General features: G+C 39.5%; 1 protein-coding gene across 1 annotated transcript in view; it reads right to left on the reverse strand.

Annotated features, from left to right (window-relative positions):
• The window catches only part of kcc (solute carrier family 12 member kcc), a 947,417-nt gene that overhangs the window by 792,140 nt on the left and 145,277 nt on the right, over nt 1-10,000 (reverse strand). The window lies entirely within an intron of this gene.

The following is a 10,000-nucleotide window of genomic DNA, read 5'->3' on the forward strand; positions in this document are numbered from 1 at the left end:
TACACACACACACATATATATATATACATATTATATATATATATATATATATATATATATATATATATATATATATATATATGTCACGGCCACCATTCTCCTTCCCCCCCGCCTGCCTTCCCTGTACAACAAGCAGGGTGTTTGTTAATTACTTGAGCACTTGTCACGTCTTCTAATGAGCACTTGTCATGTCTTCTAATTAGCAGTCGCAAGTGGGATTGCTTGCTCCCACCTCAACGTAAGCCAATCAGGATACGCTGTGACTGCTTCTGGCCTGTATATATACAGGGTCTGAGCTGGGTCGGTAGTCACTGGCATCTCATTACTGCTACCCACTGCTACAAGTCTGCCTCCCTCACCTGTATTGTGTCTCGTCTTTGTATCGTTTTTGTGAACTTCTCTGCTGGTCGGCTTTTTCGGCTAAGTATTTTGTAACCTGTACCTCGTAATCCCCTTATCTCACCAGTGTGTTGTCCAGTATTAGGACAGTTATATTATCTTTATATTTGTGTATTATTTTGTGTGTATTATGTTTACTTTATATGTATATGTTTACTGTGCACTGAATTAAATTAAGGTTATGTTACTGAAATATTATTTGAACTCTCCATTCCCAGCATACCACAGCTACATGCGTTCCCTTGCGTTTCTTCACTTTTAATTTTTGTTATACCTTGGGTATTCGGTATGCAATTATATTTATTTTTTTTATTTCACATTCTAACACCCAAGTTGTGACAAGTGGCGACCTTGCCAGGATGTAATTGCTAAGTTGGTGATCGTTGTCAGTTATTTGTTACTCCCTTGTGTCCTGTTAATCATTAATCACTTTCTTTTACAGTGACAGTGCTTTGATTTTGTTCAGTGCTTTAATATGTTTCTTGTATCTGATAAGTGAAGTGTTTTTTTTATTGTAAACCAAGACGAGTGTTGGTATGTGTAGTTTAAATTCTTACAGTAAAACTCGTTTGGTATTGCACTTTGTACCGCCACACCACACATGTTAGATCAAGTGCAGTAAGTAGCAGTCATAGAGTTTACTCAGTTTAAACTTTAAAGTGTTCACAGCCCTCACTAGTAAACTTTATCAGCGTTAGGGTTAGCTAATAAGTGCTTACTTTCGCTCCTCCATTCCGTGTGTACGGATCATTATTGTTTGTGTATCCTTATATAGAGTATCATTTATCGTTCCAAGTCTCGGAGTGTCCATTTTTTTCCCCAAGCCTCTCATGTTTTTCCAGTATCATTAAAAATCTTATTCAAGTATCTTTATGCGGTATGTGATTGTCGGTGACTCAGACGCGAACACTCCATCTATGAATCCTTATCAAGTATCTTTTTCAAGTATCGTTTATACAAACTTGTGTTTGTCTCAGTCTCACACGAACAATAATCTTGGGCATAGGACTAAGGGTATAACGAGACATTAATGAGGGTCTGTCTAGTTATCGAAGGGCTGTTTCTGTTTTACGACCCGGCCGTCCTTGTCTATCGAGTGCTAGTTACAGCTAGTTCAATAATTTCATTTGATTCTTTCCCTGTATTCTTTTTATTGTTTACTATTAATAATTAACCATGTCGTTTAACCTAGATGACTTTGTTGCTAATCCATCTTCGGATAAGTTAGCAGGACCTCTCAGAAAAGATGATTGGAAGCAAATTGCCCATCATTATGGCATTGAAATTCACTATAAGCTAAATAAGACTATGATTAAGAATGTGGTGGTTGAAGAGTTAGTCAGCCAAGGGGTACTTGCGGCAGTCGCCATAGATACTTTAACCCCGGCGAGTTCGTTGTTACCTGACGCTCAGGCTGAACCAGCGGGTTACCGCTCGCCTCCCGTTTTGTCACCTGCTAGGCCTTATCAGAGATTTACTGAAGTCAATCCCTTAGAACTGGAGAAATTAAAATTAGACTATCAATTACAAATGCAAAGAGAACTGTTAGAAAGCAAAAAAGAAAGAGAAAAACTCAGATTAGAAGTAGAAAACGAAAGAGAAATCGAAATTCAAAGAGAAAGATCAAACTAGACAGAGAAAGGCTTGCATTAGAAAGGGAGAAGCTAGAAAGAGAGTTAGAGTTAAAATCTAAAGAGGTGGAAATAACAGAAAAAAGCAAAGAAAAGGTACTAGAAATACAGGAAAAACAGTTAAAATTAAATGTAGGTAACATGTCCTCCCTCCTTCCTGGTTTTTCTGAAGATGATGTTGATGGGTACTTTAAAACTTTCGAGATTATTGCTAACAAACAAGAATGGCCAAAGGATGAATGGCTTACCATCCTAACTCCAAAATTAACAGGAAAGGCTCTTCGGGTATATAACAGTTTAGATAGGCCTGAGGATTATGATTTTGTTAAGAAACAGGTCTTGTATGCCTATGCTCTAACTCCTGACGGCTACCGACTGAAATTCAGATCCTTAACCAAGTCCCATACCCAAACTTATGTTGAATTTGCCACTGATAAATTAAGACAGTGTAAAAAGTGGCTTGAGGCTATTAATGTAACAACATTTTCAGAACTAGTTAATGCTGTTGTCTTGGAGGAGTGGAAGAATAAGCTTCCCTTCCACTTGGTGAGATATGTGGAGGAAAGGGGTGAGAAGGAGCTGATCCGAGCAGCAGAGTTAGTGGATGCTCAGGCGTTGATGATAGACACGTGGGGGAGTGGAGCTCGTAGGCAGAGCCCCAGTGTGAGACCCCCCTCTGGTGAACACCTTGCAGGAGTGGGGCGAGGTTTAGGAGGCAACAGTTCACGTCCTGCTCCCCAGCCAGTAACCTGTAATTATTGTAAGAAACCCGGGCATATGATCCAAGAGTGTCGTCATCCTGGGTGTAAAGTGTCCAAAAATTCTAACACCAAACACACAGTCACTTCTTCTAAGCCAATAGCAGCCTCAAATGTGCCTGGTCCTAATCTCTCTCTCTTTGACCCTTTTATCTCTCAAGGATTTGTGTCGATATGTAAGGGTGATCATAAGTACCCTATTACTATACTTAGAGACACGGGTACAGCCCAGTCCATTCTATTATCCAATGTCATTCCGAACATTTCTGATTCTTACACCGGTGAAAAAGTTTTACTGTCTGATCTAACTTGTCAAACGTCTTATCCCCTAGCAGAAATTTATCTTGAATGTGACCTTCTATCCTCCCCTGTTAAAGTAGCCATACGTCAAGACTCCTTGCCTGTACTCGGAATTCAGTTTCTACTAGGTAATGATCTCGCAGGTACCCTAACAGTTCCTCCAGTGGAGACAGTAGACCAACCTTTACCTGTTAGTCCTACACATGATCTGGATGAAAGACTTCCCCACTTTTTCCCTGCCTGTGCTGTCACCCGGTCTCAAAGTAAGGTCTTAAGTGCTCCCTCTGCTAATTCTTCATCCTTAACTCCATCTTTACCTACTACTCCTTCATCCTTTGGGAAGGATGATCTGATAAACAGGGCCATGAACAAAGAAGAACTCATTCAGGCACAACAGCAGGATCACACTCTTTCTCATGTACTTCACACAGCTACCGACAAAACAGATATAGACACCACTCCATGCTTTTATTTTGAAGATGGAGTTTTAATGAGAGCATACAGACTACCTACCCACAATAAGTTGCAGTCCTGGTCAGAAACCCATCAAATAGTCCTTCCTACATCGGTTCGGAATAGTGTCATCAAATTAGCTCATGATGGTTTTGCAGGACATCTAGGTATCAGGAAGACTTATCTCAAAGTATTGGAACATTTTTATTGGCCGGGGATGCGTAAGGACATTTCCAGTTTCGTGCGGACCTGTCACATTTGCCAGGTAGCGGGTAAGCCTAATCAAAACATTCCCAAGGCTCCCCTCAAGACAATTTCTATCAAAGAAGAGCCTTTCAATAAAATAATCATTGATTGTGTCGGCCCCCTACCTAGGACAAAAAAAGGAAACGAATATCTTTTAACTGTAGTCGATGTGACCACCCGTTATCCTGAGGCGTTCCCCCTTAAATCCATCACTGCCAAATCTGTAATTGCACCTTTGTTATCTATGTTCACCTCTAAAGGAATCCCCTGTCAGATCCAATCCGATCAAGGTACTAACTTTACGAGTGCTCTCTTTCAACAGGTCCTTACTGAACTGGGAATCAAACATGTTGTCTCCTCAGCCTACCATCCACAATCGCAGGGGTGTCTGGAAAGGTACCACCAGACCCTAAAATCCATGCTACGAAAATACTGCCTGGAGACTGGAGCAAGTTGGGACACTAACTTAGATTGGTTACTTTTTTCTATTCGGGAAGCCAATCACAAATCTATGGGTTTCTCACCTTTTGAGTTGTTATATGGGCGACCCATAAGGGGACCCTTAAAAATATTGAAAGATCAGTGGTTCATGCCCCAGTCAGACAGTCACACTAATGTAAATGCATATGTTAAAAATCTACAAAGTAAATTACAGGAAGTACGTAAGTTTTCTAAGTCCCACTTGTCCCGGCTCCAAGGCAAAAATAAAGCCCAGTATGACAAGAAAACGAAAAGTAGAACATTTAATCCAGGGGACTTGGTTTTGGCTTTTCTACCTATAACAGGGAGCCCAATGCAAAAGAGGTTTTTAGGGCCATATAAAATTAAAGAACGGCTGGGACCACTTAACTATGTTCTTGAAACCCCAGACCGACGTAAAAAACAGCAGTTGGTACATATTAATCTGATAAAGTCCTACCTTTCCAGACCACCAGAGGAGGGTACCAGCAGTTTGCCAGTGACTCTTGTAACCATTAATGATGATGTAGCTCCTGTGGCAGTGACTTTGTCCGAGGAAAACGAAGGCACCCAATCCATTGACTTTCCCTTGCCTACCAGTGCCTCATCGAATCAAGAACTATTGCTTCAGTCTGATGAGTATTTTTGTGGGCTTAACCCTTGTCAAAAACAGCAGATAATTCACTTGCTAAAACAATTTCCAACTATTACCTCAGAACATCCAGGCTCTTGCAATATTCTTAAACATGACATTCAATTAAAAGATCCAAACCAACCTCCCATTAGACAACGTCCTTATCATCTTAACCCTGTCAAGACTGAAATCCTCAAACAAGAAGTACAGTATCTTCTTGATCATAATCTAGCCGTACCTAGTCAGTCTCCCTGGGCTTCACCCTGTATCTTGGTTCCTAAACCTAATCAAACTTACCGGATGTGTACAGATTTCCGTAAATTAAACAACGTCACTGTCCGGGATGCCTACCCATTGCCACTCAGTGAAACACTGCTAGATACAGTAGGAAATGCCTCTTTCATTTCTGCAATAGACTTACTGAAGGGTTATTATCAGGTGCAGTTAACCCAAAGAGCCCAGGCCCTTACTGCCTTTATTACCCCATTTGGGCTCTATGAATACCAGGTAATGGCTTTTGGACTTACTAATGCTCCTGCCACATTCCAGAGACTCATTAACTCCGTCATCTGAGACCTACCAGGAGTTCATGCCTACTTGGACGATGTGGTGGTGGTGGCAACCAACTGGAACGAGCACGTGGTGCATTTGAGAGGACTGTTCCAACGGTTGGAGGACGCAGGACTCGTCATTAACCTCCAGAAGTCAGTGTTTGGTCGTGGCACCGTGACCTACTTGGGTCATGTAGTGGGAAGCGGTACTGTGCGCCCAAAAGAAGCCAACGTGGAGGCGATCCTTTCCTTCCCTACACCCACGACACGAAAGGAGGTGATGAGGTTCCTCGGGATGGCGGGGTATTACCGTCGATTCTGCAGCAACTTCTCGACTGTGGCGGCACCCCTCACCACTCAGACTAGCCCTGCTCAGCCTTTCAAGTGGACTCCAGCGTGCCAGACGTCTTTTACCCACATCAAAAACTTCTTGGCTTCTGAACCAGTACTTAAGGTACCTGATTATCTGCGGCCCTTCCACCTGCTGGTTGACGCGAGTGGAATTGGAGTTGGGGCAGTGCTGTTGCAACCAGATCCATCCTCCACCATTCTGCACCCTGTGGCTTTCTTCTCTGCCAAATTGAAGAGTCACCAGGTGGGTTACTCAACCATCGAGAAGGAAGCCTTGTCCAGGTTCTGGCCGTTAACAAGTTCAAATGCTACCTACAGTCTGCTTCATGTCCAATCAAGATATTCACCGACCACAACCCGTTAGCCTTCATCCAGAAATCCAAACTAACCAATCAGAAGATTCTTCGCTGGGCACTTACTCTTCAAGAATACTATCTCGAAATTCACCACATCAAGGGATCAGACAACATCATTGCGGACACCTTATCTCGTGCTCCAACAGGTTAACCTCCTTCATGTCCCACTTCGGAGGTCTTCGGTGGGGGGGGGGGGTGTCACGGCCACCATTCTCCTTCCCCCCCCCGCCTGCCTTCCCTGTACAACAAGCAGGGTGTTTGTTAATTACTTAAGCACTTGTCACGTCTTCTAATTAGCAGTCGCAAGTGGGATTGCTTGCTCCCACCTCAACGTAAGCCAATCAGGATACGCCGTGACTGCTTCTGGCCTGTATATATACAGGGTCTGAGCTGGGTCGGTAGTCACTGGCATCTCATTACTGCTACCCACTGCTACAAGTCTGCCTCCCTCACCTGTATTGTGTCTCGTCTTTGTATCGTTTTTGTGAACTTCTCTGCTGGTCGGCTTTTTCGGCTAAGTATTTTGTAACCTGTACCTCGTAATCCCCTTATCTCACCAGTGTGTTGTCCAGTATTAGGACAGTTATATTATCTTTATATTTGTGTATTATTTTGTGTGTATTATGTTTACTTTATATGTATATGTTTACTGTGCACTGAATTAAATTAAGGTTATGTTACTGAAATATTATTTGAACTCTCCATTCCCAGCATACCACAGCTACATGCGTTCCCTTGCGTTTCTTCACTTTTAATTTTTGTTATACCTTGGGTATTCGGTATGCAATTATATTTATTTTTTTTATTTCACATTCTAACACCCAAGTTGTGACAATATATAGTCAGTCTCTAAGGCATCATTCTATCACTTGACTCTACCATTCATGAACGAATAATAATAATAATATAAACAATAAATGAATAACAAAAAAATAAAATAATAATAATAATAATAATAAATAATTCCTTTCAGTTATTTCTCCGTGTTTTGGCACTATTAAAACATCATATCTCATTGCAATACTAAAGGGAAAACACAACACGGGAGACAAAATTAACAAATGTAATAAAATATCATGAGTCATAATACCATAAAAAATTCATTGTTGAAACATTACTTTTCTCTTTACCATCATATATAACAGTTTGGGCCGCCAGGGACAAATATAAAAGAATAAAATAATATAATTGTATTACTATAATAATTCATCAATAAAAATATAGAGTATTCACTCATAAAGGTTTAAGGTTTAAAGGCCGCTCCTAAATGGCAGAGGCAAGGGAGAGTGACATTGCCCTATCAAGCAGGACAATGCCCTAGAGACTGACCACATATACATATGTTCAGCACCCATGCCCACTCTCCACCCAAGCTAGGACCAAGGAGGGCCAGGCAATGGCTGCTAATGACTCAGCAGATAGACCTATAGGCTCTTCCAAACCGCCCAATCCTTTGCTCACAAGGATAAAGAGGTTGCAGCGACCAAAGACCCTAATGAGTTTGAGCGGGACTCGAACCCCAATCTGGCGATCACTAGTCAAGAACGTTACCACCAGGTCACCACAACCCTTCTCATGTGTTTGATAGTGAGATTGCAGCGACCAAAGGAACTAGCGAGTTTGAGCGGGACTCGAACCCCAGTCTGGCGATTACTAGGCAAGGACGTTACCACATTGGCCACCATAATCCTTTTCATATGTTAGAATGCCTGAAATATTACGAAACACTAAAAGAAAAGACAGGACCATTTTTAAAGGCAACATTAAAGAATTTCCTCAAGGAATATTTATTTGTTATATGGGGTATTTAAAGAAATGGCAATTGTCTTCAACAATTTTCTTTTATTCCTAAATATAAAAATAACTGTCACGGGAAGTACACTTTTACTAGCCCCCCCCCCCCCCCCCCTTAAGCGAACTCTCACTGGAATAAGATGATTTGTTTTCAATCAAGGAGCGGTCCCTCCCTAACACAATTTCCCCTAAAGTGAAAGCCTTGAAAATGGTCTTGCTTAACGTTGTTTCTATAATCTTGTGATGGCGATGAAAAATACATTCAATTCTCTTGCGAAGAAATAAAATTGAACGTCATATTTTCAGGGAAATTTAAGATTCAACTTCATATTGGATGCCAGCCACTTCAACATCCAATTCTACTCTCGATAAAGCAATTGCAGACAAATAACCTCAATATATAAAAGATTAAAACTCTATTTACTTGATTTCGCGTTCTTAAACCTTTCCTGAAGTGGAGGTAAACATAACAGTCACTACATATTGTTGGATTTATTAGTTTCCACTATGACTACAAATTAAATTCATAACGTCCGTCATTTTCCATTAAAGTCTGCGGTCAAAAGTCATACAGTTTTACTACTCTACCTTTTCTAAAACTGACCAAAATATAAGTTCTAACGAAGATTTTTCAAATCCAAACATAGTACCGACTTCCTGCACGTCTCTTAAAATGTTTAATTTGATTAAGTATGTCTATAATATATAAATATATTGAAAATTTATTGGCAATGCTTCCATTAAATTACACGGACCATAAAATAAAAAAGCGGATAAAAAATTTTTGAAATATAGTAGGATTACTATACACATTCGCAGGATTTAATCATATTTAACATTCTAAAAGCCATATATTTAAAATCCCGCACTTTCGCTTAAATTTACGGAAGAAAATATCCAATATAATATCAGATGATAAAAAATAATGGATATAAAAAACCTCATATTTTAATCGTCAAAATTTATAAACTTCGAAAAATACTAATACCTATGACTACAGAAAACCAGAAAATTCCAAATGATAAAACAGAAAGAAAATTTCACATTATTTTAATAATATGATTCTCAAATTAAGAAGCATAATTATTTTTGTAATCAATGACTTGATCTCGAATTTGGTTAAACGTTTTGTATTTGATGTCTTTGGAATACCTTATTATTTTTCCTCCAGAGTAAAATAATATCTAAGCTTTAAAGCCGCTCAAAACAATGTAAAAAAACATGAAAAAACGAAGAAAAATATCTGGGAATCCCAACTTCAGCTCAATGCAGCTTAAAAAATGTCCCAATCTTCCCGTCAATATCGGTCTTAAAACTAAAATTCTTTGTTTCGTAACATGTTATCTTTATTACTCAAAAGGCTTAAAACGAATAAATAACTTCAATTCAAAACTAATTAATACTTTTGAATGGTTGAGAGATTTTTCTTAAAATGAAGCTTTCAAAGTTATAACTAATTTCAGTTCCAGGTCATCTCCATTCAAAGATATTGAAATCATATAAATATGAAAAAAAAAATCGATAACATACAACAAGCAGGTTAACGATAATATGTCCATCATTTACAATATATCCATCAGTAAAGAAACGCTTGCAACGAACATTATTATTATTATTATTATTATTATTATTATTATTATTATTATTATTACTTGCTAAGCTACAACCCTAGTTGGAAAAGCAGGATGCTATAAGCCCAGGGGCTCCAACAGGGAAAATACCCCAGTGAGGAAAGGAAATAAGGAAAAATAAAATATCTTAAGAATAGTAACATAAAATAAATATCTCCTTTATAGGTAGTAGTTTGGCCAGGGCACCAGTACCCGATGAGATACTACCGCTAGAGAGTTTTGGGGTCCTTTGACTGGCCACACAGATCACATTGAATCCCTCTCTCTGGTTACGGTTCTTTCCATTTGCCTACACATACATCGAATAGTCTGGCCTAATCTTTACAGATTTTCTTCTGTCCTCATACACCTGACAACACTGAGATTACCAAACCATTTTTCTTCACCCAAGGGGTTAACTACTACACAGTAATTGTTCAGTGGCTACTTTCCTCTTG

This window comes from Palaemon carinicauda, chromosome 39 (genome assembly GCF_036898095.1).
Source record: "Palaemon carinicauda isolate YSFRI2023 chromosome 39, ASM3689809v2, whole genome shotgun sequence".
Lineage (NCBI taxonomy): Eukaryota > Metazoa > Arthropoda > Malacostraca > Decapoda > Palaemonidae > Palaemon > Palaemon carinicauda.